The 27201-nt window shown below is 40.0% G+C and overlaps 1 long non-coding RNA gene across 1 annotated transcript; it reads right to left on the bottom strand.

Annotated features, from left to right (window-relative positions):
- Nucleotides 1-13934: 13934 nt before the first annotated feature.
- On the bottom strand, nucleotides 13935-15090 carry LOC134285196 (uncharacterized). The gene is made up of 2 exons (XR_009996203.1): nucleotides 14974-15090; nucleotides 13935-14894 (listed from the first exon to the last, which is right to left on the bottom strand). It is a non-coding gene; the product is annotated as an uncharacterized LOC134285196 (long non-coding RNA).
- Between the last annotated feature and the right edge of the window lie 12111 nt (nucleotides 15091-27201).

Genomic DNA, 27201 nt, shown 5'->3' with positions numbered 1-27201 from the left:
TTGACTTATTATCAAAAGTATGTCTCGTTGATACTAAAAATCGCACAGAGTTACCAGCACGAATTAAAACAAAGTTACCCATGATTAAGACGTCATACCGTCGTATTCTTATGTCTTTTGATTTAAGTATCAGAAATGGTGCAGATGGTAAGGCTCGAGCCTGCGGATCAGAAGGTCCCAGGTTCAAGCTCAAACACATGATAAACTTTTTTTTTTCTTTCTTTGTAGCAGTTAGGATGATGAATCTGCCATGACTTACACGCAATCTCCCAAATAATAATGATCGGGACCTGCCAATTAAGCCCACTCCAGGACTAGCTAGATATTTAGTTTATACTTGTTGACAATAAATCGTGTCGACGAGATTAGCTGGGCGAAATATTGAGCATCTGTTTGGTAATGATCAATTTAGCTAAAACAATTCAATACGATGGTGGAACTGCTTCTGGATGCAACATTTAACAGACAACTGTGGGTGCAGCTTACTTGTTATCTATCTACCCACAAATCAGCACAACTACACGATGAAGGGAAGCTTCATTCTTACTATTCACTCTACGGTTTCGAAACAATGCTATGATGCCAAATTGCAATGAGATGCAGTGCGTAGTTTCATCAACTTATAGCAGGATCGAGACGCAAAAAATGCTATTCCAAGACTCGAACCTTGAATCTTCGCAGATGAGACAAAGGAGTGTAATGACGTTTAAATCATGGGTAACTTTGTTTTATTTTATGCTGGCAACTCTGTACAATTTTAAGTATCAACGTGACAAACTTTTGATAATTAGTCAATGAAAACGAATTTCTACACTAAAATGATGTATGGATGAAATGTTCGTAACACATAGGAGCAATAGCTCATAAAATTAGTCACGTAAAACAATGTAAAATTAGTCACGTAAAACAATGTAAAATTACACTTTTACATTAAAAATCGTAAAATTATTGTATTTTTTCGTGATTTTTTAACGAAAATTGTTGAATAACTTTGAAATACGCAATTTAAACACCGTAGTGTCTTCGGCAAAGTTGTAGAGTATTGTTCTAACGTTATTTTAACGGTATTTTTGGTACCTTTTTGGTGCAATTTTCTGGATATTGAAGTACATTTTCGTGAAAATGGTCGAAAAAACAAAATCGATTTGATACACCTCTAAACCTTTATCAATTTGGCTCATTTTTGGACTGAAGCCTTGTTTTTGCATGTGGATTGATAATTTGATGTGACACGGGTAGGTCAAAAAAAGTGAACAGGTCTAATATACATAATTACTCCGGCATATGGAAGTTAAACTAGTTTTTTTTTTTCTTTTTTTTTATTTGCTTTCTAGTAAACTCAGTTTCATTTTGGAACTACGGGTTATTCCAGGGTTTTTTTTTTTTCAGGTATTGCTCCAAGAGTTCTTCCAGGGATTTTTAAGAAATTCCTTCAAAAATTGCTTCAGAAAGGATGTCTTCCAAGGGTTCTATTGAAATATGTTCCATAAATCCTCGAGAAATTCTTATAGTAACTCCTCTAGGGGTTCCTCCAGAAATTCCTTTGAAATATCTTTCTGACATACATTTCTTCACACAGTTTCTTGCAGGATTACATATGGAAATTCTAGCATGAATTCCTGCAAAGATTTATGCAGGTGTTCCTTAGCAGATTCATTCGTAGATACTTTCGAGAATTTATCTGCGGATGACTTCAGATTTTTTCCAGGAATTTTCTCATAAATTTAAGCATTCAGGTATCCCTGAATATATTCTCTTGGGATACCATCGAGAATGACTCAAGAGTATTCCGCAGGATTTCTTTTTAATTTCCCCACGAATTATTCCTTGGCATTTTTGTAGGCATTTTTTTTAGAAAATTACTCTAGAAAGTTCTCAAAAGATTCTTCTAGAAGTTCCTCAAAGGATTTCTTCAGAAATACCTCTAGGCTTTCAGTCTAAGGACTGCTTTAGTTTTATAAATTCCTCTTAAACTTTATTCGGACCTTTCTTCCAGACATTTTACCGATGATACTTTAGGAGTTTTCCAAAGTTTTTATTCCTTGGCACTTTTCCCAGATGTTTTCAAGAAATAATTCTGAAAATACCTAAAAAGAGTTCCAGTGTTTCTTGAAAAAATCCTCCAGGACTTTGGTTTTCAAAATTTCAGCAGAACTTCGTCTCATATCTAGAGAAATTATACAAGTTAAATACTGTTCAATTAAATTCCAACTATGTGTTGCATCCTATGACAGAAACGTATTTCGACCTGGAAGATCATTTTCAGTGTCTCGTACTTTCTACACATTATCGAGTTACAGTCTAATCAACAGTATTCAATTCGTTTTTCTTTTATTTATCTTCAAGGAATTGTTTTAAAGATTTCTCCAGGGATTATTTCAAGAACTTGTGCTTCACAGTTTTCCTCTAAAACTACTTCAGAAATTCCTTAAGAAATTTCTTCAAAGGTTTTTTTTGGAATTACAACAGATTTCCTCCAGAAGTTTATCGTGAAATGTTTTAGGAATTCCGTCAGAGATATCTCAGGAATCTTCAGGTACTCGAGGAATTCCTCCAGAGTTTCTTTCAGAAATTGCTTCAGTGATTTTAGAGGCCGTCCATATACCACGTGGACGTAAAAATCATGGTTTTTGACCCCTTCCCCCTCCCCGTGGACAAGCGTGGACTTTACATTGACCCCTACCCCCCTCCCCCAATGTCCACGTGGACAAAACTAAAAAAAATCCCTTTTTTGATTATTTGAAAATGATTTGTTTTGTAAGCAATGTTTTGATGAATTACAAATATTCTGTAGTTTTTGTAATAGGTACAAATTATAATTTATTGAAAGGGGAAACCGCCTTTGAGTGACTTCTTTTAAAATCTTCTAAAAGAAGTACAACATCATTTTTAATTGAACGGAATGTTTTTCACTCCATGATTGTCATAAGTTGTTGAGAAAATTTCTCTTTTTATTGTGGAATCCTCCAGAAATTCCGCCGAAGATTCTTTTAGATGTTTTACTGGGAATTCATAAAATTTCATTAGGGTATTCCTCTAAGAGTTTCACCTAGAATTCCTCTAGAAGTTTCACTAGTGATTTCTCTAGAAACCCCACCAGGATTTCTTGTTAGGATTCCGCTGGGGGTTCAACGGGGAATTCTTTCAAAAGTTTTTCCGGGATTTGCTTCGGTATCTTTCTCAAAAGTTTATCTGGGAATTTATCCAGATGTTTGATAGGGAATTCCCCTAAGAGTTTCATCGGGAATTCCTTTAGGAGATACTATTGGGTTCACTAGGTATTCTTCTAGGAGTGTCACCCTAGGATTTTCACCGGGAATTTCTCTAGGAGTTCCACTAAGACTTCTACCAAGATTTACTCTAGGAGTTTCAGTGGAATTCTTGCAAAAACTGCATTGGGAATTCTATCGGAAGTTTTCTTGAGGATTCTTCCAAGAAATGCTACGGTATTTCTACATTCTTTTCCGGGAGTTCTTCTGTATTTTTTTCTGGCAAATCTTCCTGAAGTTTCCCAGGGATTTCTGTCAGAAGTTTCTTCCGGAAGTTTTCCAAAAGTACATTCGTAAATTCTTCTAATTTTTTTGCACTGATTTTTCTGGAAGTTCTTCCGCAAAACCTTCAAAACTTTCTTCCAAAATTCCTGAGGGAACTTTTGTAGAAGTTTCTTCAGAAAATTTTCCAAATATTTTCCGGGACATATTTTCAGGTATTCTAAAAGATAACTTTGTTGGAAACTCTAAGGAGAACTCTACCGGATTGCTTCGATCTTGTCAGATATCGATCCTAAATCTTTGTGATTTGGTAACAGACGGCAAGAGGGCAACTCTCATTCTAGGATTGTAACACCCACGAATTTGTGCGACTCGCTTGATGCTAATACTAGCTAATGCTTATGATAAGTTCCCATGAATATTCTACTAAATCCATTAAAATTATCTCCTGGAATTTCATCTTGTAACTCCTCCTGGGTTGTTTTTAATTGCTCAGGTTTTTTTTCCAAAAGTTGCTCCGGGAGATGCTTCGGAAATTGTTTCGAACATTACTTCTTATTATAATTTGTTTCGCTAATGTATCTTTGTTTCTTGATATCAATGTTGTCCACGTGGACATATGACAGACCCCCACCCCCGTCTCCGTGGACAAGCGTGGACTTTTCTCGAACCCCCTTCCCCCTCCGAATTATCCACGTGGTATATGGATGGCCCCTTATTCCCGGAATCTTGCATAAAAATGTTTCAAAATTTTCTTCCAGAAATCTCCACAATAACCTTCTGAACTTCTTCGAGGATTCCTTCAGCAAATCCTTAAGGGATTCTTTTGAAAATTCATAAGTTCCTGTTGTATTCTTTGTACAATTCCAATAAAGAATAACTGCTGCAAAAATCTCTGCAGTAATCTGTGATTTTTCTGACGGAATAACAGAAGCAAATTCAGGAAGAATTATTTGTTGGAATTTCTGCAGGATTCCCTCAAGGAATTCCAGGAGGAACTTCCGCAGGATTTTTGAAGGGGAATTTTAGGGGAAAAAACATAATATATATTATATTATAAGAACTTTTGAAGAAACCGCTTGCTAAAATTCCTTAAGAAATCCTCAAAATACTGAAAAAGTTCTTGGAGATATTTCTGAAGATATTCCTGAAATATAATAGTAGGAATCCATGTAGCAATTACACAGCGTAACAAAAATTAACTTTTGGTCTGTCTCAAAAGTAAACTTATGTGTCTCTGACAGATTTTGGGCCGCTGAATCCGAATCCGGGCTCAGATTTGCTCCAACACGTCACAATTTTGAGCTATACCTCAATTTACAAAATATGCGATTTTGGGTTTTTTGACTGCAAGTTATTAAGCACGGAAATATTTTTTTAAGCAATCAAAAGGTTAATTGGTCAATTAACATCTAAATTAACGACTCATGCAAAATATTTCGTTTTACCAAATCGAATTTGATAGTTTTAAGCGATTTATGTTAGGTACGATATTTCCCATACGTCACCCTCCAAAAGTTGCATGCATCGCATATTTTGCCCTATGAATTGAGGTATAGGTCAAAATTGTGACGTGTTGGAGCAAATCTGATTCGGATTCAGCGGCCCTAAATCCTTCGAAGACACATAAGTTTGCTCTTGAGACAAAAAATGTTGCGCTGTGTTATCGATTTCCAAAAGAATTGCTGTAGAAATTCCTAGGAAATATTTATGGAGAATTCCCGGAATCCGTTGAAAAAATACGAAAACATACGGAAGAATACTACTGGAACTCCTGAAAGAATCTCTGTATGAAATTCTGCAGAAATTTCTGTAGGAATGTATGCAAGAATCACTGAAAATAAAAATGGAAAAATCCTTGATGTGTTGGATGAAATTACTGTGGGCTTCCTAAATGAGTTTTTCATGAAATTTCTGAAGATATTCTCAAGGGCATATCTGGGGAAAAACCTTGTGGTTTCTTTAAAAAACCTACTAAAATTATTGAAAGAATCCTTGAAAGATTTTACAAATGCTTTCTATAAATGAAGATATTCATGTGCAAATTTGGAAGCAACTTATAGAAGATTGTACAAAGGAATCTCTCTGGAGAAATTTTTGAAGGAATCTCTAGATGAGTTTTTAAAGGAAACATAGAATTCGAAGATGTTCTAAAGAAATCCTTCGCAAAATTTTTGAAAAAAATCCATAACTTTTGATTTTCCAAAAAAAAAACAGTTGGTGAGATTTTACTGAAAAAAATCTTTGGAGAGATTCATGCAGCCATGCATGGAGCAGCTTCTGAAAAAAAAAAACTTGTGGAATTCTGGAGGAAATTCAGTAGCAAAGCAAAATGATTTTATTTTAAAAAAAAAATCTCTGGAAAACTTTCTGAATTATTCTTCTTCTTGGCGTAAAGTCCTCACTAGAACAAAGCCTGTTGCTCAGCCTAGTGTTCAATGAGCACGCTCACAGTTATGAACTGAGAGCTTGAATTTCTCTGCCAATGACCATTTTAAATTTTTGGAATGAATTAAAAAGTTTGCGAATATGTAATGTTTACTTCTTCTGAACAGACCTAGGCTAAAAAACAGTTTAAAAAATAAAAAAAAAATTGATCACGAGTTTTTACCTCATGTTTTAGTAAAAACTGTCAAAACAGTTGTTTTCTCGTAATTCCGAAGGCTACAATAGAAGCTTATGGTTTCGTAAAGACGCTTAAGATTACTCCGGATAATTATTCGAAAAACAAGTCAAATCAAGATGGAATTTGGGTAATCGTGGCAGAGGAACCAGAGGGGTGCCTAGATCTGGCAGATATATCCGGCAGCCCGGCGATAAGATCCAGAATATTACATGTGAACACGGGAGTTAAAATCAATATAAATATTCCTCTAAGTATAAGGGTTTTTCCAGAAATTCTGTCAATGTTTATGGATCTTCTTTAGAACTATCTCTTGAAATGCCTTCCAGGATTTCTAACAAAGCAAGAATTTCCGTTTTTTTTCATGCCCTTTTTCCTGGTATTTATTTGTCTTCAATAACACATATTGCCGAATTTGTCAATTAACAACATTTCATGCCTTCTATTTACAAGTTTTTCCAGTTTATTTGTCTTCATATTGAGATTCCTCCTCGAGAATCTTCCTGGATTTTTCCAGGATTTATGGCGAAATCTTCACAACAGTTTCTCTCAGAATATCTCTCAGCTGGCAGTTGTGAAATTTCTCATAGAGTTTCTCTCGGAGTTTCTCTTGAAATCTTTCCACGTTCCTCTTGGAACTTCCCCAGGAAGATCTTCTCTCGGTTATCTACTTCTTACTGGGATTTCTACTAGAACTCCTCCACAGATTTTTCAGGTTTTCCACGAATTGTCTGCAGGAGTTCATTCCGGGATTTCTTCCGAAGTATCTTCTGTAATGTCTTCAAGAAATTTCATTAAACTTTCTTCCAGAGTTTCTTCCATGATTTCTACAGGAGTTTTAATCAGGGTATTTATTATACGTTCTCGTAGGAAATCTTTTGAAAACGATTTCATTGAGAGAAATAGAAATCACTCAAAGGGGTTTTTCCCTCTTTCTAAATTTTGGTTAAAAATAAAAACTAACTAACTAACTAACTAAATCTTTTAAAGTTTCATTTCAGATTTATCTTGGAGTTACTCCTGGTTCTCTCATGCTGTCTCTAGATTACCTTTTAACATTTTGGCAGGAGCTTTTGCTGATATTTCTTGCTGTGTTTTTTTTAAGCTTTTTTCAGGATCATTGGCAGGATCATTGGCAGTGATCCTCCAGGGATTTTTTTCAGATTTTCTCGGAATTAATCCCAGAACTCTTCTCGGAATAACCCACAGAAATTGTCCCGCGATTTTGGGTGCTCCTTCTGTAATGTCTTTAATAGTTGTTCCCGGAGTTCTCAGGGGTTTTCCCAAAAGTTTTTTTTAATATCTTATGGGAAAGCTTACGAAATTCCCAGTGAGAAATTTCTGGAGAAATATCGGAGGAAATTCATGTGAAAACTTGCGAGAAACGCTGCAAGACCTATTGGAGAAATCTCTACAGACAGAAGAACTGAGGCATCTCAGAAAAAAAATTGTGGGAATGAACTCGGGAGTAAATTCAAAGAAGAACTCTGAAAACCCGTAAAAGAAATCTCGGGAAGAACTAAGAGAAAACCCACGCAAGGTGGAAATCTAATAGAAATATAACAATCCTTTCCGAAAGGAATCCATCTGACAACTTCTACAACAATCTCACGAAAATCCCGAAATAAACTTTTCGAAGACTATCCCAGGACCTCTAAGAGGAACTCCTAGGAGAACTTTGAATAAATATTGGAAGCATCAACGAGAGAAATCCAGCGAGAAACTCTGAAAGCATATCGGGAAACCTTTTGGAAGAAATCCCGTAAACAACTCTCAGAAATCCCGAAAGAACACCGAAAAAATCTCGGTTGGAAGGAACTATTTAAGAGAGCAAATATATTGAAAACCTCTTCGAAGGCATTTTTGAAAGGCGATTTGGTGGAATTTCTTGCGTATTTTACTTAAAATTTATACTTAAATTTTAAGAATATTTCTGTACAGTTTTTGAAAAACTTATAAACATTATCAAATAAGAGTTTCTTTTTAAAATTCAATTGATTATTTATTGTGTTTATATATTTTTTTTTATTTTATCATATTTGATTAATGACACTCAACCACAGGTGTTGGTATTCCTGTCCAATATTATTTGCACTTCTTATCGAAAGAGTGGTTTTTTTCTGATTTTTTTTTTCATAAAAGCTAACAAAAATTGCTTTTTGTATTTTTTAAAATTCTGTTTTTTTTTTTCTAATTTATTAATTTATCAGGTCGATCGCCAATAACACAGCGCAACATTGTTTTGTCTCAAGAGCAAACTAATGTGTCTCCGAAGGGTTTTGGGCCGCTGAATCCGAATCCGGCCTCAGATTTGCTCCAACACGTCACAATTTTGTGCAACACCTCAATTTTTAGGCCAAAATATGCGATTTTGGGCTTTTTTGACTGCAAGCCATTAAGCATGGAAATATTTTTTTTAAGCAATCAAAAGGTTAATTGGTCAATTAACATCTAAATCAACGACTCATGCAAAATATTTTCATTTTAGATTTAAGCTTTTTATGTTAGTATGAAAACTTGCATGCAACTTTTGGAGGGTGACTTGTATGGGAAATATCGTACCTAACATAAATCGCTTAAAACTATCAAATTCGATTTGATAAAACGAAATATTTTGCATGAGTCGTTAATTTAGATGTTAATTGACCAATTAACTTTTAGATTGCTTAAAAAAATATTTCCTTGCTTAATATTTTTTTTTATCTGTATTAACGAGATTTTTAGCCCTAGGCTAGTTCGTCTCGGGACCCACGCTTTACTTCCTTTCCGAAGGAAGAACTCACATTTTGTGAGTTTGTCGGGAGTGGGGTTCGATCCCAGGTCCTCAGCGTGACGTCAAGTGTTCTAACCAACACACCAGGTCCGCTCCACAAAAATAACCCTGCTTGCTTAATAACCTGCAGTCAAAAAAGCCCAAAATCGCATATTTTGTCCTATAAATTGAGGTATAGCTCAAAATTGTGACGTGTTAGAGCAAATCTGAGCCCGGATTCAGATTCAGCGGCCCAAAATCCTTCGGAGACACATAAGTTTGCTCTTGAGACAGACAAAAAGTTATTTTTTGTTACGCTGTGTTTCAGACACCCCAACTTACTAGGAGAAATTTTTAAATCTTTATTTTTTTTTTAATTTATTAATTATCAGGTCGATCGCCAATAGTTAATATCATGATTCTTTCTAGAGATGTTTTTGAATGTTGAACTAGTTTACCCCTTCAGTGTCCTTCAAAACATATACCCATACCAGATCAATTTCAAGTAATTACGCCGTCCATCTGAAGAACTATTCATTATTAAGAGCATGTTTCACATGACCCATGGCACCTCATGCCTACACCATGGTTGGTTTTCGTAAAAACTAAGCAAATAATTTATTACAATTAACACGAACAGCACACAACATAAGAAAAAAATAACTGACTGACAGTATCACCTGTTTGGCATCTCAATGGAACGAAACAAAAAAAACGATCACGACAGATCTGATCCCGCTCTAGCGCACTTGGTCTCGTGATCAACCTTGAACCGATCGAGAACATAATAAATATGTTATGATTGAGACACATCACTGCCCGGCACTGCTGCTGGTGCGCTAAATTTGCCCTACACTTTGATCTCCAGCTGGAACGGCACCGCAAATTGAAGCACACTGCACAATGATCTCAAGGCAGTATCTAGCTGGACACAAAATGTTACGCTTAAACTGTTGGTTTAGGTACATTCCTTGTTCAATAACTTTTGCTTCTGCACATGAACGCTGGAATGTGATCTTTGGTAATGAATGCACAAATTATGAAAACATATTTGGAGTTCGTCAGTTTTCCTAAAAATTGCAAATGTATGGAAATTGACCCATTCTTCAAGGGGTTGTCAAGAGAACCGAACTTGTTCCGGATTGACAACAAAGCAAGATAAAAAATTCTGATCAAAGTTGATACTACTTACTAATAATACATATATTACATGATGGATATGAGTTTGAGATTATAAAATGGAATAATCCACCTTAATGTATGATTTTTCATCGAGGCTCAAAAGTGACATTTTAACCTTCCTTTTGGTTTGGGGAAAAAATAACCCTAATGCCAAAAAAAGGTTTAAAAAATCCTTATTTTCAAGCTTTTTTTCAATTATTTATAAAAAATTAACAAATTGCTCTTAAGACCTAGACAAGAACTGCTGGCAACTACGAGGATGATACCATACATTTTTTGATTCTTTGATTTTTTGATTTGCAATATTTGATGAGGCATTTCAGATAATGTTTTGACCCAATCTCGCCCTCTGACCCATTGTCACCCCCAACTGGTATTTTGAAAAAAATATGTTTGGATTTTATTGTAGAATTTTGTGGAAATCTTGTGGCAAACTTTATATTGCCTACTGCGTTTTTTGATGTTTCAAGTCTTTAGCCAAGCACCCAAGTCCCCGATCAAAATGTATGAAAACCCGATTTTCAAAAACTCGCAATTTCCCCATAATTTTGGCCTCATAAACCTCCCTTGGGTGAAAACTAACAGAACAAAACTTAGACGACCCAAATCGGACCATCCGTTCGCAAGTTATGCGCGTTCCCACGTATGCCACTGCATTTTTATATAGATAGATATGTCATTTTGACGTATTTCCTTTCCTCCTTTTCTGTTTTGAACTTATCAATTTTTTGGAATTTATTAAAATACGTATCCTTTTCTTCGTGCGTTTCATAGCAAAGAATAAGAAATGAAAGGTTAAGTTGACCAATAAATGTTTATACTTGCCCACTGTGCAATGTGAATACAGATCAAGTTCAGGTGCGAAAATATCTTAAAGGTTGCCACAACCATGTTGGGACGTACCGTAAAGGTAAGTTATGCTGAAGTCCCAAGCCGTAAGGCATTCCAGGCAACATTGAATGAATGTCAGTTTTGCAACTTGTTCGCAAACTGCACAGACAATACGGCGACGACGCCCTGCCAGCAGTAGTTGCGTAACTGTAGCTTTATGTCGATTTCAAGATCATCTATAAATCTAGTTTTTATTATGATTGTTTTACGCTGCGTGAAACAGTTGTGACGATCATTTGACCTTAGCCCTTCTCTGAGGTAAGTGATACACCGGCGCTGACGCGACGGCGTATGTGCCTATAATCACGGTGTGTCTGGTGGACAACATTAATTTAAAAAAATCGGTATCGCTAAGACACCCACCAAACGAAAGCTAAGGGTCCCCCCTTTCATTTGAGACTTAAAGGAGAAAGTTCTATCGGCGGGTCTAGAACATTTTTTTTTTTTTTTTGAAAAAATATGATATTTTTTCAGTTTTTTCGAAGAACACATTTATGACAAAACACTGTTTTTCCATTGCAAGCATGATTGTCCGACGATATATTTTTTATATTATGTTTATTATTCTTCACATAAAAGCACAATAGTCCCATGTGAATGGGAAATCCAGCAGATGACAGTTTTATGTTTATGGTGAAAGTACTAGAACAGTGAGTATAAAATCGAGTTCCTTTGAATTCCAATCTAGATTCCAATAATGTGTTTGCATCCTATGACAGATTCGTATACGTCTTTAGGGTCTCGTATTTGACTGGCACCAGCAGGTCACCAATCGACCCCCTTTACAGCATATAACGTCATTTGGTTCTTCAGATTTGTGCTCTTGAAATTTCGGGGTGTGACTTCGTCATATATTCTCCTCAAACAGCTTGTCAACTTCAATGCGCGTCTGGTACTCAAGACACATGATTTCTTTCGTCGTCTTCTTCTTCTTCTTGGCGAAACGTCCCTACAGGGGCAAAGCATGCTTCATGCTTCTTAGCTTGTTCTATGCGCACTGTAGGAGATGTAATAAGAATAAATGAAATTGTTTGATTTGTTTGAAATTTTCTTATTTTATCTCCTACAAGCACTTTCACAGTTTTTAACTAAAAACTTCTTTTGCCAATTACTATTTTGCATGTGTATAACGTGTGATTTGCACGAAAATACTGCATGCTCATTTAAGTTGAGGAAATTTCCTTCACGAAAAGGTCCTGGACAGACCAGGAATCGAACCCGTCATCCTCAGCATGGTTGTGCTGGGTACTCACGCCCTTTGTAGCTGTGGCTTTATGGGATCTTTTCGTTATCAAAAACAAATCATCGGTGAACAAAATCGGTTTACTGTTCTGGTCACTCGTTGACGCCGGTTTCCATCTGGATGGTAGTTCATGAATATTTGAGAGCTTCATCTGACCAGCCTGATCTCTGGGTTTTGCCCGCAAATATTCAGCAACCTAAGCAACTTTATGAGAAGTCTGAATGATGTTCAACAAGTTTCAATGTTCTTGCAGAACTACATATTTCACAAACAAGGGCCGCAACTCCATGTAGAAGGTTTCAAATAATATGTAAGCTCATAGAGAGTAAATCTAATGGGTATATTCGCCACCATTGAATGAGATAAATTTAAATGAGCAAGTCCGAACTTTTTTGTGGGGTAGTACTAACTGCTATCTTTGATATCTTTCAGAAAAAAGTTTTCATAATACCAACAAACTGCAAGTAGAAACAAGAACAAGTTAAGACATCTTCAATCCGTTCTGATTAATATGTATGTGCTCAGACATATGTACTTTAATGTAAAACATGTGTATATGTCAATAAAGTTGTAGAATTGAATGAAAAGTTGCTAACTCGTCTATAATGCCATGATGCTAGCAGAAGATGTGGAGCGGACCTGGTGTGATGGTTAGAACACTTGAATATCACGCCGAGGACCTGGGATCGAGTCCCACTCCCGAAAAACTCGCAAAATGTGAGTTCTTCCTTCGGAAGGGAAGTGAAGCGTGGGTCCCGAGATGAACTAGCCAAGGGCTAAAAATCTCGTTAATACAGATTAAAAAAAATAGCAAAAGATCAAACTATTGATAACCGACAGATTAGCACATTGTTCTTACTACATATACCGTTATGTCGAATTCGTTTTTGAACCTGGGTTGGAACTGGATTGGCGGAAAATGTGTAAACAAACAAACGTCAAACAATCTCATACAAACTTTAGTACAAGCGAAACCGAAGTCGGGCTGGGGTTGAAACTGTGATATCATTCAGTTCCAACCCAAGTTGGAACTGAATCAAAAACGAAAACGACATTAGACATGTAGAATTAATTATTCTGTTTTTGTCAGTTAAGTAAGGCTACCTGTTCACAAAGATATACTGTTACTAATATTATTATTATTACTATATATTTAAGACACTTACCACTTAAGTGGCATTCGTGTCTGAAATATTTTTTATGTCTTATTACCCGTTATTAGACAATTTTACTAAAACAGTGAATATTAACTGCTTTCGATGATAATTGTGGCGGAAAAAGCACTTCTTCAAACACAAAACGTGCTCTTTGGTTTGGTTTTCCTCGTCACTTAGGGGGATCTTGTCGTAGTTGTTTTTTTTTAAAGTAAGGGGCTATACCTAACTGCAATAGTCTAAATTAACTAAAAACGTTTAAGTCTTAGGTACCATAAAGGTGCACAAATTGAACAAATACCGGCATATGATAATTCTATCCGAACCACGGCATACAAGGATATAAGACAGACCATCACATTGATAAAATTGGTGTGGAGTTCTAGATCGTTTTATTAATGCTTCTGAACGATTCAAATTGCATCATCAAAAAACTTTCAGTTTTCCGAAATGGATTACCTTCCAAATGTTGTGCCCCGTTATCCGAGCTACTTTGATGTATGTTCTATTTTTGTTGACATTACTCGGCCTACTTTGATCGTAAAACTGTTAAATCGTAAGACACTGTCAATAAAAAATAAGAAAATTACAGCCGGAATAACTACTTCCACATGTATAAAAGGCGAAGTTTATTTGTATATATGCCCAGATACTGCTGTAATTATATTCAACTGCCTTAAATATTTTTTTTGCACTTTATGTCTAAGCAATATTTTGTAAGGAAAATTTTTAATTTTTGATTTGACCCGTTTACTCTTTTAAAAGGACACGTTACTAATGGGCGACCTCATACAAGCCCATTTGGCTACACGCAAGGTTGAAAAAAGAAAAAAAAAAACACAAGCCTCAAAGATAGTAATATTTGAAAAAAAAAATGTTCTAGACCCGCCGATAGAACTTTCTCCTTTTAGTCTCAAATGAAAGAGGGGACCTTCAGCTTTCGTTTGGTGGGAGTTTTAGCGATACCGATTTTTTCAAATTAATTTTGTTCTACCAGACACACCGTGATAATAAATACGTCACCGCAAGCAATAATAAAAAAAAGTCCTATACCTTACGTATGAAGTGCAACGGGTAGGGGCACGTGATAAGGACTCGCGATTGCGATTGCGATTCAGATCACTATCGAACTGATCACAAGCTGATCAGTTGCATGACTCCGCGTCATTTGTGTTTCAGTCAAGGTTGAAGTCGTGTACGTTATGGATCGAAACGATCGAAAGGAGCAACCGTAGAGGTGCGCGGTAGACTGGTCCAAATGTGGGTTTCTTTTCTTCCGAGTGCTGTATTGCCGTAAACCACAAGTCAGTCACAGCTGTAAAACATTGAGAAAGGCATCTGAAAATTTAAAATTTATTTGCTACTTACTCAATACTTTATAGGCTACAGTTCGTAGCGGTAAGTCTACGCAGAATGAAGAATTCTCCTCCACTGGTATCGGTCCTGGGTCAATTGCGTCCAGTCTCCTTGAACGTTTAGAGTTCTTAGGTCCTCCGCAACTGCGAAATGACAACGTGTGCGCGCTTTTCCATGAAGCCGAGGGATCCTTCCTAGTACTCTGTTGGATATAGTTTTAGCATGATGTTCCTCCGGCATACGAGCTACGTGCCCAGCCCACCGCAGCCTTCCAAACTCACCTTATATTCGCCGACGAAGGCCTCAGCCTGTGAAACAGAGTTCCAGATTGGTTCCGGACAAAATCTTGTTTAACAAAATCATGCATGAGGCCATCCATGAAGTACGTCACGATCCTAGGGGGAGAGGGGGTTGTTAAAGTGTGACAAGTACACTGAATTCAAGCCTAACTTTACCAAACACCGTATATAACAAAATCACCAAATGGAGAAAATTGAAGGGGAAGTTCGTTGTTCCCATAGCAACTCATACATTGAGCATTTCAGAAACTTGAAAAATCCTGATATTTTTTACAAACCATCCCCAAAGGTGAATGATACAAGTAAAGGGTGATACGGTCAAAATTTGGTCACACAATTTTTTTCATAACTTTAGACTACGTACACCAAAACAGCTGATTTTTGGACCAGTAATGCTACATTATATGTAGCTTATACCATACAATTTTCATCAAAATCGATTAAGTATTTGTTGATATATAGATAAAACCATCATCCTACCTTTTTAAAATTTTGCACAAAGGCGCTCCATAGTAAATTTTCGGAAATTTAAGGTCAGTAAAGCACAATTTTGATTATAGAACTACCAATACTGCTCCGATTTTTATCAAAATTTTATAGTATAATACTATTATGAAAATATGTTCTTATTAAAATTTTGAGCCATTTTGTATGAATACTTTCAAAGTTGTAGCACTTTGAATTTGAAAAAAACTGACCGAGTGCCACTTAAGCAAATATAATTTTGTAACGGCTGGATCAAATTGAATGAAATTTTTACACAACACTTCGATATGCATACTTCACATACAGAAAAATTTTCATTGAAATCGGTTAGGCATCTCTGGCTCTATAAATAAAACAGTAAAAATCTGTTCTTATTTTTCAATCCTCTTTGCACAAAATTTTAAAATTGCAGATCTCGGGGTTCAACAATATCTCCGCAAATACTAGACCGATTTTGATGAAAATTTTATGGTACAAGCTACATATAATGTACCATTACTGATCCAAAAATCAGCTGTTTTGGTGTACGCAGTCTAAAGTTATGAAAAAAATTGTGTGACCAAAATTTGACTTGACTTGACAAAATTTAAACACCTAAACAAATATAACTTTGTAACGGTTGGATCAAATTGAATGAAATTTTTACACAACATTTTGATATGAATACTTTACATACAGAAAAATTTTCATTGAAATTGGTTCAGTATTTCTGGCTCTATTAATAAAAGAGTAAAAATGTGTTCTTATTTTTTAATCCTCTTTGTACAAAATTTTAAAATTGCATTTTTCAGGATTCACAATATCTCCGCAAATACTAAACCGATTTTGATGAAAATTTTATGGTACAAGCTACATATAATGTAGCATTACTAATCCAAAAATCAGCTGTTTTGGTGTACGCAGTCTCAAGTTATGAAACAAATTGTGTGACCAAATTTTGACTGTATCACCCTTTAGTCCTTAACGAAATTCAGCGCCACGTGTGAAAATCTCCTTTTTGTTTACATATGTTACATATGGTGTTTGGTAAAGTTAGACTATTATTGAGTGTTATTCCTCTGAAAGTCGCGCACTCCAGCCGATGTCCTTTCTTGCTTATGCGAGGTATGCACTTCAAACGGAATTGCTCAAGTAATTTTCGTTCAAGAAATTTAACACAGAAAGCCTCATTTGATTTTACGTTTCGTTTCATCTCCGTACTAGGATCCGGAATAAAGCGACGCTTTCTTATTTCTTGAGCGATTCCTTATCTGAATTTCCCACGCATCGAGATAGGCCAAGAAATTTCATGCGATCTGCGTACTACCCATTAGAGGACAAATGAGACCATCCAACAAACTAGCAGGCAGTTCTTGCTCTTCCCATATCTTTAATATAATACGGTGCAAGAGTTGACACAGTTGCTCACTACCGCGCATGAGATGCTCGGACGGGAGTTCATCCTTCCCAGCAGCCATGTTGTTCTTCAGTCCTCTAATGGCTGGCTTAACCTCGTCTGGCGTTGGAGCGTCTTCCATTCCCACCGTTCAATAATACCTCTAAAGGTCTGTCCAAAAACTACCTAGACTCTGTGGGAAGGGAGGTTTTGAGTAGTAGTTTATGGACAGCACCTATCTGCTCTTTCCACCTGCAAGCCACCACTCTTTTACATGTCCGCAAGTTTTCATCACGATCGTTACCGAAAGATCTCCGGCACATAGTGCCTTCGCCTTGGTCTTCGACATTGTAATTGTAATGATCCGGGGCATTGATTGCCAAGAAATTAGTAGTTCGCAACTTATCCACATGGGCTGCAGTCGATAAGGAGAGCGGCCAACATAGCTCTGGTCCTCGCAAGTTCCTACCTCATGCTTCCACGGGTCAAGCGATGACAAAGACCGCCAGCTAAGAGTTGTGTGCTTAGCTGGTAGTGCAGCCTGTTGTGCTTCTGACTTCAGCTAGATTGAGAAGGTACGATTCGAGCGTCCGTTCACCAAGGAGGTGCGGCTCAAACAGTTTCTATTCTGGCATCCAGCGGCTGAGTAAGAAATGCTGATCACGTCCAGCTAGATCCAAGGTGGTAGCCCCATCAGCGTGATCGTCCCAGTATTGGTTGGGACGTTAAACAGAACTGGCACGATAGCCCTCCGGCGAGACAGGAGTGTTGGCGTAGGCCCAATAAGCCACTTGTAAAAATCCCCATTGCGAATAACATAGGAGAAAATACGACTCGATACAATCGGCAAAGACCCACGCGACGAAATAAGGACTACGATTGGAAACTTGGAACATTGAATTGCAAGTCACTAGGTTTCGCAGGATGTTACAGGATAATTTACGAAGAACTACATCCCCGCAACTTCGACATCGTAGCGTCGCAGGAACTTTGTTGGACTGGACAGAAAGTGTGGAAAAGCGGGCATCGAGCGGCTAACTTCTATCAAAGCTGTGGCACCACCAATGAACTGGGAACAGGATTTATAGTGTTGGGCAAGATGCGACAACGTGTGATCGGGTGGCAGCTGATCAACGCAAGGATGTGCATGTTGAGAGTTAAGGGCCGTTTCATCAACTACAGCATCATCAACGTCCCACACGAAGGGAGACCTGATGACGAGAAAGAAGCGTTCTACGCGCAGTTGGAGCAAACATACGATGGTTGCTCGCCGCGTGACGTGAAAATCGTTGTCGGTGACATGAACGCGCAGGTAGGAAGGGAGGAAATGTACAGACCGGTAATCGGGCGAAACAGCCTGCACGCCGTATCGAATGATAACGGCCAGCGATGCGTAAACTTTGCAGCCTCCCGTGGTATGGTAGTTCGAAGCACCTTCTTCCCCCGCAAAGATATCCACAAAGCCACCTGGAGATCACCCGACCATTAAACAGAAAACCAAATCGACCACGTTCTAATCGATGGTTAATTCTTCTCGGATATAACCAATGTCCGCACATATATATATATATCCGAATATAGATTCGGATAACTACTTAGTCGATGTATGCATGCGCTCAAAACTTTCGACAGTTATCACCACGCGTCGAAGACGAACGCCGCGGCTCAACATCGAGCAGCTGCGTAACGTAGAAGTGGCTCAAGACTACATGCAGCAGTTAGCAGTGGCCCTACCAACGGATGAGCAGCTTGGCGCAGCTACACTTCCCAAGCAACACACATGTTATATAAGAGTTCCGACAGCGCAAGTTTTGGTTGTATAGGAGTTTATTTGACGTAAATTTAACCTAATATTAGAATAACGTCGAAATAACATCTATACAACAAAAACTTGCGCTGCCGTAACTCTTATATGACTTGTGTGTTGCTTGGGTTGAAGATGACTGGAGGGACATCCGATCCGCCATAGGTACTGGCTACAGCACTAGGCTTCGCGGTTCCGAATCACAGAAACGACTGGTACGACGGCGAATGTGAACAATTGAAAAAGAAGAAGAATGCAGCATGGGCGAGAAAGCTGCAACCAGAGATGGAAACACTCTCATCGTGAATCAACTCGCGAGTGTAAAATCAACAAACGGATTACTCACGGTGCCGAGAGTAAGCCGTGTGTGAGTTTATTCGCACCCGCTTGCTTCACGAGTATGAAGCAAAACAAAAACAAAAACACTCATGAATTTTTATTCGCGAAGAACAAGTGGAGAAGCGGGAATTGCATTTTAGTGCGATTTTAATAGCAAAACAAGTAGTTATCCATCAGATAGTAGTGTTTTGGACTTTATTGTTCCTGAAAAGTTAATCTGTCGGCCGTGTAAATTAGTTTTTTCACAAAATTGAAAAATGTTCAGAGCTGCTTCGCGAATCAATCACGAGTGCGACCAGCTTCGTTAGCTCGCGAGTGAAGGAAGTGCAAATATGTTCTGGCTTCTGTTGTTCACGAGTAGGATAGCTTTGCGTTTGTGTCTACTCAGCTGCATTCCTCACTGTTTTCCATCACTGGCTGCAACACCGTACGAGAGCGAATGAGGCACGTTAAAAACAGGCGCGGAACAGGCAGAACTCAGTCTTCCAGATGAAGAAGCACCAGCAGAAAGAACGAGATCGCGAAGCGATGGAAGAGCTGTATCGCGCTAAGGACACACGAAAGTTCTACGAGAAGCTGAACCGCTCGGCTTTGTGCCACAAGCCGACATGTGCCGAGATAATCACGGGAATATTCTCACGAGCAAGCGTGAGGTGGTCGAGAGATGGCGGCAGCGTTACGATGAGCACCTCAACGGCGACGTTGCAAGTACTGAAGGTGGCGTGGTAACAGATCTAGGAGTATGTGCACAGGACGAAAGCCTTCCGCCCGCTGACCTCCAAGAGATTGAGGAGGAGGTTGGCCGGTTGAAAAACAACAAAGCCGCTGGAGCAGATCAACTACCAAGCGAGCTTCTAAAATCCGGTGGAGAAGCACTGGTGAGAGCACTACACTGGGCCATTACCAAGATTTGGGAGGAGGAAGTATTACCGGAAGAATGGATGGAAGGTATCGTGTGTCCCATCTACAAAAAGGGCGACAAGTTGGATTGCGGGAACTACAGCGCGATCACACTACTGAGCGCTGCCTACAAGATACTCTCACAAATTTTATGCCGCCGACTATCACCGATTGCAAGAGAGTTCGTGGGGCAATATCAGGCTGGATTTATGGGTGAACGCGCTACAACGGACCAGATGTTCGCCATCCGCCAGGTGTTGCAGAAATGCCGTGCCCACACATCACGTGTTCATTAGCGTGGTTCAAAAAATCGTTTTTGCTCCACACCGCTCATTCGATTCGTAACCAGATTCCATGCCTTCTCCCAAAAATTGAGCTCATTTGGTTGAAAATTGAGACTGCACAAGCCCTCCAAAGTTTGTATGGGAATTACTATGGGAAAACGATGTTTTTCATTCAATCGTCCGTAGAATGTCCCCAAATGCCCTAGATGGTTAGTTGATCCTTGGTACTCCTAGGCTACTCTTTCAGCTACAACTTTGCCGAAGACCGCATTAGTTATTGATTTGTATCCAACTGGACAAACATTAACAGTGATCCTCCAGCTTCCCAGCAGGCAACATTGCAGCATATGGCGCCAAAGATAGCACACTAAAATCATGGCTACTATGTTGCACTGCAAAATGCAGTGATGCCCTTCGAATAGTTTAGCCATCATGAGTAAAGATTTCGATTTTGGATAAAAATCAGTAACTAATTAATGAGGCGTCCGATTTGAATGCGGTCTTCGGCAAAGTTGTAGCTGATAGAGTAGCCTAGGAGTACCAAGGATCAACCAACCCTCTCAGGCACATGGGGAAATACTACGGGCGATTGAATGAAAAACATCGTTTTCCCATAGTAATTCCCATACAAACTTTGAAGAGCTTGTGCAGTCTCAATTTTCAACCAAATGAGCTCAAATTTTGGGAGAAGGCATGGAATCTGGCTACGAATCGAATGAGCAGTGTAGAGCAAAAACGATTTTTTGAACCACGCTAGTGTTCATCGATTTCAAATCGGCGTATGATACAATCGATGGAGAACAACTATGGCAGATTATGCACGAATACGGATTCCCGGATAAACTGATACGATTGATCAAGGCACGATGGATCGAGTGTAGTGCGTAGTTCGAGTATCAGGGACACTCTAGAGTCCTTTCGATGGTGATGGTCTTTCGCGCTTGCTGTTCAATATTGCTTTAGAGGGTGTAATTAGGGGAGCGAGGTTTAACACGAGTTGAACGAAGTCCGTTAAGCTGCTTGGTTTCGCTGATGATATTAATATTATTGCTCGTAAATTTGAGACGATGGCGAAAACGTACATCCGACTAAAGAGTGAAGCCAGGTGAATCGGATTAGTCATTAATGTGTCGATGACAAAGTACATGATGGCAAAGGGCTCCAGGGAGGAATCACCGCGCCCGCCACCCCGCATTTATATCGACGGTGATGAAATCGAGGTGGTTGAAAAATTCGTGTACTTGGGCTCACTGGTGACCGCCGACAACGGCACCAGCAGAGAAATTCAGAGGCGCATTGTGGCAGGAAATCGTGCTTGCTTTGGACTCCGCAGAACTATCGAATAAAGTTCGCCGTAATACGAAGTTAACTATCTGCAAAACGCAGATTAGTGACGTGCAGAGGACCAACGCACTCTTGGAGTTTTCGAACGGAAGGTGTTGCGTACCATCTACGGCGGAGTGCAGATGGAAAACGTCCCGAAGGCGAATGAACCACGAGCTGCATCATCTGCTGAGAGAACCAACCATCGTCCACACCGCGAAAATCGGGAGGCTACGGTGGACGGGTCACATCATCAGGATGTTGGATAGCAACCCGACTAAAATGGTTCTCGAGAGTCATCCGCCGGTACAAGAAGACGTGGTGCGCAGCGAGCTAGATGGGTCGATCAGGTGGAGTACGATTTGCGGTCCCTTCGCAGAATGGGGAACTGGAGACACAAAGCCATGGACCGAGTAGAATGGAGACGGCTACTATGTACAGCAGAAGCCACTCAGGCCTTAGCCTGACCGGAAGGTAAGGTAAGTAAGGTGACACTCGAATTGGTGATCGCTCGGAAGCTCCCGCGCTACAAATGGTGACCATTCCTGTGAATGGGGTTTCACTCTACTGGTTACTGTTCAGTTTCTCAGGTCCTAACCTATTTAAAGGTTAGTCAAGTAGTCCATCCTGCGATACCATCCTTACCAGCTACCATGTTGTTATTTTGCTGATGGATGGCGTCCTTGGCTTCCCTAAGCAGAAGTATTGGTCCATTCTGGTCCTCTGCATTGACTTAACCCTTTCGAGCGTGAGAGCCATGTCCAAACACTGCACTGCACGAGGTGTCGATGCTCAAACACACCACCGCGGGTGCCAAGCGACCACCTAGCTCTCCGTGTTTCAGAACGAACACGCACCGTGTCTGGCTCAACACCGGTGTCGGTGGCGGTGCTCAGGCACTGGGCACGGTGTTTGACGCTTCGGGTAACACGGAGCCCGAGTGTTTCCGATTATACAAAACACTCGTGCGAGTTCAAGCGCTCGGTGCCGTTCATTCTCCAGCACCAGTTGCAAATGTTGTTGGTCGACGACGAGAGTGAAGTACATGGCGGCTCCTTTTGTGTCTTTCTCGTCCCTGCTGACTCAGTGGCTCTGATGCAGCCAAGCTACTACGCATTGTGGCCGAGCTCACTACTTTGGTGTTTCATACAATCGGAAACACTCGGCCTCCGTGCCCAACCAAAACTGAAACACGGAGCCGAAACTGAGGGTCGAGTTATAACACCGACACGAGTGTTTCGCCAGTCGCACTGCGTGTTGATCAGTAGAAGCTGAACGAAGGTGGTGATATGAACACACACGGTGGTGTGTTTACGGGCAAACACGCCACCGGTGCAGCACGGTTTGGTGTTTTGCCCATGTCTGGGAGAGGCCATACATGACCCCGGCGATGAAACTGAGTTTTACCAACGTATTCGAGGCCAGCAAAATGGTGGCGGCAGTGGCGAAATAGTCGGGCTCTATAAGGATAATCGTTACTTCCATTACATTGGCCCGACGTGCCTGCGTTGTCCGCGTCGTTCAGGTGCTCATCGAATCGCTACTTCCATTTTTCAGTAACCTCACATCCGTCTCTCAAGTTGCTCCCATCCTCATCCCTACGGTATGAAGTCGCTGCGGGATGCGCTAACCTTCGGCAAATCTTTCGTTTTTGTTGCAAAGGAATATCAATTCCATCTACTCGCAATCCAATTCTTCCAGGCATCGCATTTTCTTCAGAAAGAGGCGGGTCTGATGCTTCCACTTATGTTCCATAATCTCAGAAAGTTCATGCTATGTTCAACATTACCGCCAACACTAACTTTTTCTACGCCAAATCTCTCTCTAATTTTCATCGAACCCGACGGTACATTTCACCCATCACAGTGAACTCGAACTCGCCGTCTCTAACTTATCCACCTGGCTAACTGGAACTGAAGACCCCATCAGAAGATTTTAGCCCTTGAATTTGCATGATCATTCTTCTTTACGGATTACATCATTAAACTCAGTTTAACCCAGATCGTTCAACGCAACACAAAATATACATTCATGGCAACTAACCGCACCGAACCGAAATCTTCTTCAAAGTCAACCATATCTGTATCACTGCTCCGTGGTATGATCTGCACCGCCTGATGATCGTGTAGCTACAATGTGCATCAATCGGAGCGTGCCTCCTCTTCCTGATAGTGACCATTACCTACAGCGTGCGCTATCATTACGTAAAAGCACGCCGAGCGTCCTCGTTCGACCGCCGGCCATCGATCGGTTTGCTTTTTTTTCTTTTGAGGCGTGGGATTGGTAATCTCCTCTCCATGATGCACAATTTGCGTTTATAGCAAAACATTCGGCGCGATGTCCCGAACGGGTGTCGGACGATCGAAACCAGTGGAGGAAAGCCACCACTGTCGTGGTATGCTGTTTTGTAAACCAATTCAGCTGCATCCAGCATCGTAGAAAGTTTACGTCCTTGGACGGTGTAGGTGATTCGATGACGACCGTGTTAATGTCGAAAAGTCGAACCGGGACGTTTGTAAACAATCCCGGACCGAACTGGATTGGCTGATGATGTTCGGGGAATCAAAGTCTCAGCCTACGAGTTGCTCTACGTCACTTGTACATGACTTTCTCAGTTGATCGCGGGTTCTTTCCACGCCGTGGATCACATTCGATCGTCAAGCCGCGCCACCGGTTGTACTATCAGCGTCGGTCAGAACTTCATGATGACGAGACTAAGGCATCAGGCTTATCAATCAGCTGTTCTACGATGATTGCCTATTAAAAACGCTCTCAATCCCGGATCGTCTGTCAGTTGAGTTCGAGAAGTGAATCCGTGAAGGTTTCTGAACCTACTTTCGATTTTGAAAGTGCATAAATTACGCGGGTCGTAATTTTAATAGTTAATACATATAAATATTTGTTAAGTTTGAAACTTGTGTACCTAATCAACGAAAACCCAACCAAGATCAGCGATGGCAGCTAAAGTTTGCAACTATCCAAGCAGCAAAGGCTTCATGAAGTAAGTCATTGTTAATTACCTACATCCTCGGTGAAAACCTCCAGTCTCTTTAAACCGTAATTTGCCGTGACCTAGCCGAAGCACACACATGGAACGCGAAACACAGACGGATGATAAAATTTTGCCAAATTGTTATGAAATTGGGCAAGTGAGAAACAAGTGAATAGGCAAGCCGCGTTTCAACGGATAGTTTTTTTTAGCAGACACAATGCTCGCTCAAACCGTTCGTTCGAATGCCGCGGTGTCGATCGACGTCGATCGTGCAGCTATGAAGAAGGTCGACTAGCTCCAGTTGTACGGAGTTGGTTGAAACTTGCCAAATAATAAACCTAATGTGAAAGTGTTGACCGCGCCGCGCACAGAACAACGCCAATTTGCAACCAACAAGGGTAATTTCGTCGGTTCCTAATTAGATATTGTGTTCAAACTTATTTTACTGCCTTAGTCACCCTAGCCGATCGTACGATCGTTGATTAGCTGAATCATACGAGAACAAGCGGACCAAAAACTCCGCGGGACGATCATCAGAATCATCATCAATCAGTACACCTTGTTGGTTATTCCTATTCAGTCAGTGTTGTGACTGGTCTGATCAAGCGTAGGCACTACAGACAAACAGACGCACTGCGCCGACGGGTTCTTTTCGCAAACATATTGGCACTTGGCAACAGACCAGTTCCGCGCCGCGACCCGACTTTGGCCAATGCATTGCACACACGTGTAGGACTGGTGGTGAGTGTACTGTTCACCACTATGATGTGCGAATCAAGTGAAGCAGTTTCGTTGTGGCTCTCGATTGCTGTGGGGACGCTGCTAGGTGTTCATGTTGTTTGCCAACATATGATGCGCCGCATCGTATGAATAGCATACACCAATACAAAACAACCCTTTTGTATGCTTATGGGTGGCGTGATATGCTGAGCATATGGTAACGCTTGGAACGAGGAAAGTATTGTGATCAAAAAAGTTGGAAATTTTATTGTAAAATGTATGAGTTTGAAATATTTTGATGAATTTGACTGTTTTGAAAATTTATGCAGTCTAATATCATTATTGAATGTAAAATTTGATTAAAAGGAAAAACTTCTTCTTAGTGGCTCTGCTTTTTCACTGGAACTTGGCCTGCCTTATCTGCACATTACTGTTCTTACAGAACTTCCACAGATATTGATTGAATGGCCTCCTTTTGCCTGCCATTGCATGATGTTGTCCATTGTGATGAAAGCACAATGATACACTATGCCCAGGGAAGTCGAGAAAAATACCCGACCTAAACGGGAATCGAACCCACCGTCTCCTGGTTGACGATCAAAAGCCTTTTACACGAGGCTAGCTGGAGACCTCCATTTCTACTCCAGTCGGAGAAAAAACTATTCTTCAAACGAAAAATTCTTCATTGGGCCACTGGTTGTTTCATGTGTTCCGTTGTCTAGTGTATATGTTATGAATAGTCAGTAGTGTTGTACAGCCTCTGGCTGAAGACGGTGTGTAGCGTCTTTGTTGATTTTTTTATATATTTATTAACCCGGGAGCGGTCACGTCGTGTACTGAGTACACGCCGTTGAGGGTGGTTGAAGACGCGACTGCTCGAGGGTTAAGATGGATCGTAGCAGGCTGTGCGCGCATGCGGCTGCGTTCTATAAACTGTCACATGTTATATTTGCTCAGCGTTGTTTTGAATATGGCTGGTCGAATCGAGAAACGGCTGGTGGGGCTATGTCTTCTGCAAATCTTACCTCGGAAAGTGCTTGCAAATTAATCTTCTGTGTTAAACCTATTTCTCTTGCCTGATGATTTCGCGGATCACGTAGTGTTGAGCAGGATAATTCGCCATTGTTGTGAGAGTTTGTTTCATTGCTATAGGCTAATCCAGATGACCCCCAATTGTAGAGGCGCTTGGTGAGATAAGAAGAAAATCGTTTGTTTACATAAAAAAATCATTTTTTTTGTCGTCAAATTTTACTCATTTTTTGCTCTAGAAGTTGCTATTTTCCATTTGCACTGGCTTCCATTATCATCATTCTTTATGCCCACGCCGACAGACATCGGATTGACCAGCTAACAAAAAATCCGGAAGATCGCCCGCCGGAGGCATAGCAAGAGCTCCTCAAATTAATCACATAAATTGTTCGTAAGTACCTACCGGATCTTAGCGCACCTGAAAGAGAATTAAATTTTCTTTCCAAAAAGTGCTCGTTTGTTTCTCTACGATGCGGAATTCGATATGAAAAAGTGAAAAAAGTGCACTTTGCCTATGCTGCGCCATGTGAAATTTTGGAGGAGCCACGTTTTTCATAGGGTTCACATTCCTGCCACCAGATGCGGAGGGATCGTTAGCTTCCGTTGGAGTTGCCTATAGGGGTGGCAGGATTTGCCTACATTTTCACGTGATTTCCGTGTTATTTTTGGTGAAAATCTGCTGGATGACCGGGAGACACAAATGGAAGTAAACAATTTTGTCTCGATAGTACTGGAATTCGTGTAATTTGGTGCGTTTGTTCCTGTAGGGTAGCGAGCCACTTGGGCAATGGCCGGTATTTTGGGCACTCTCCGCTTGAAAATTTGTACACGGCTAGATACTCTACTTATCTCACCGCGTTCCAAAATTAGTGTCAATTGGTTCAAAATTGGCTGAGTTATAGCAGAAAAGTTCCCATAATGCCAAAATGGTTCCACTTCCCTATAATGTTTTAGTGCC

The sequence above is a fragment of the Aedes albopictus genome, chromosome 1, assembly GCF_035046485.1.
Source record: "Aedes albopictus strain Foshan chromosome 1, AalbF5, whole genome shotgun sequence".
Classification (NCBI taxonomy): Eukaryota; Metazoa; Arthropoda; class Insecta; order Diptera; family Culicidae; genus Aedes; species Aedes albopictus.
The sequence above is the reverse complement of the archived record's forward strand: the minus strand, read 5'-3'. Positions and strand labels throughout refer to the sequence as shown.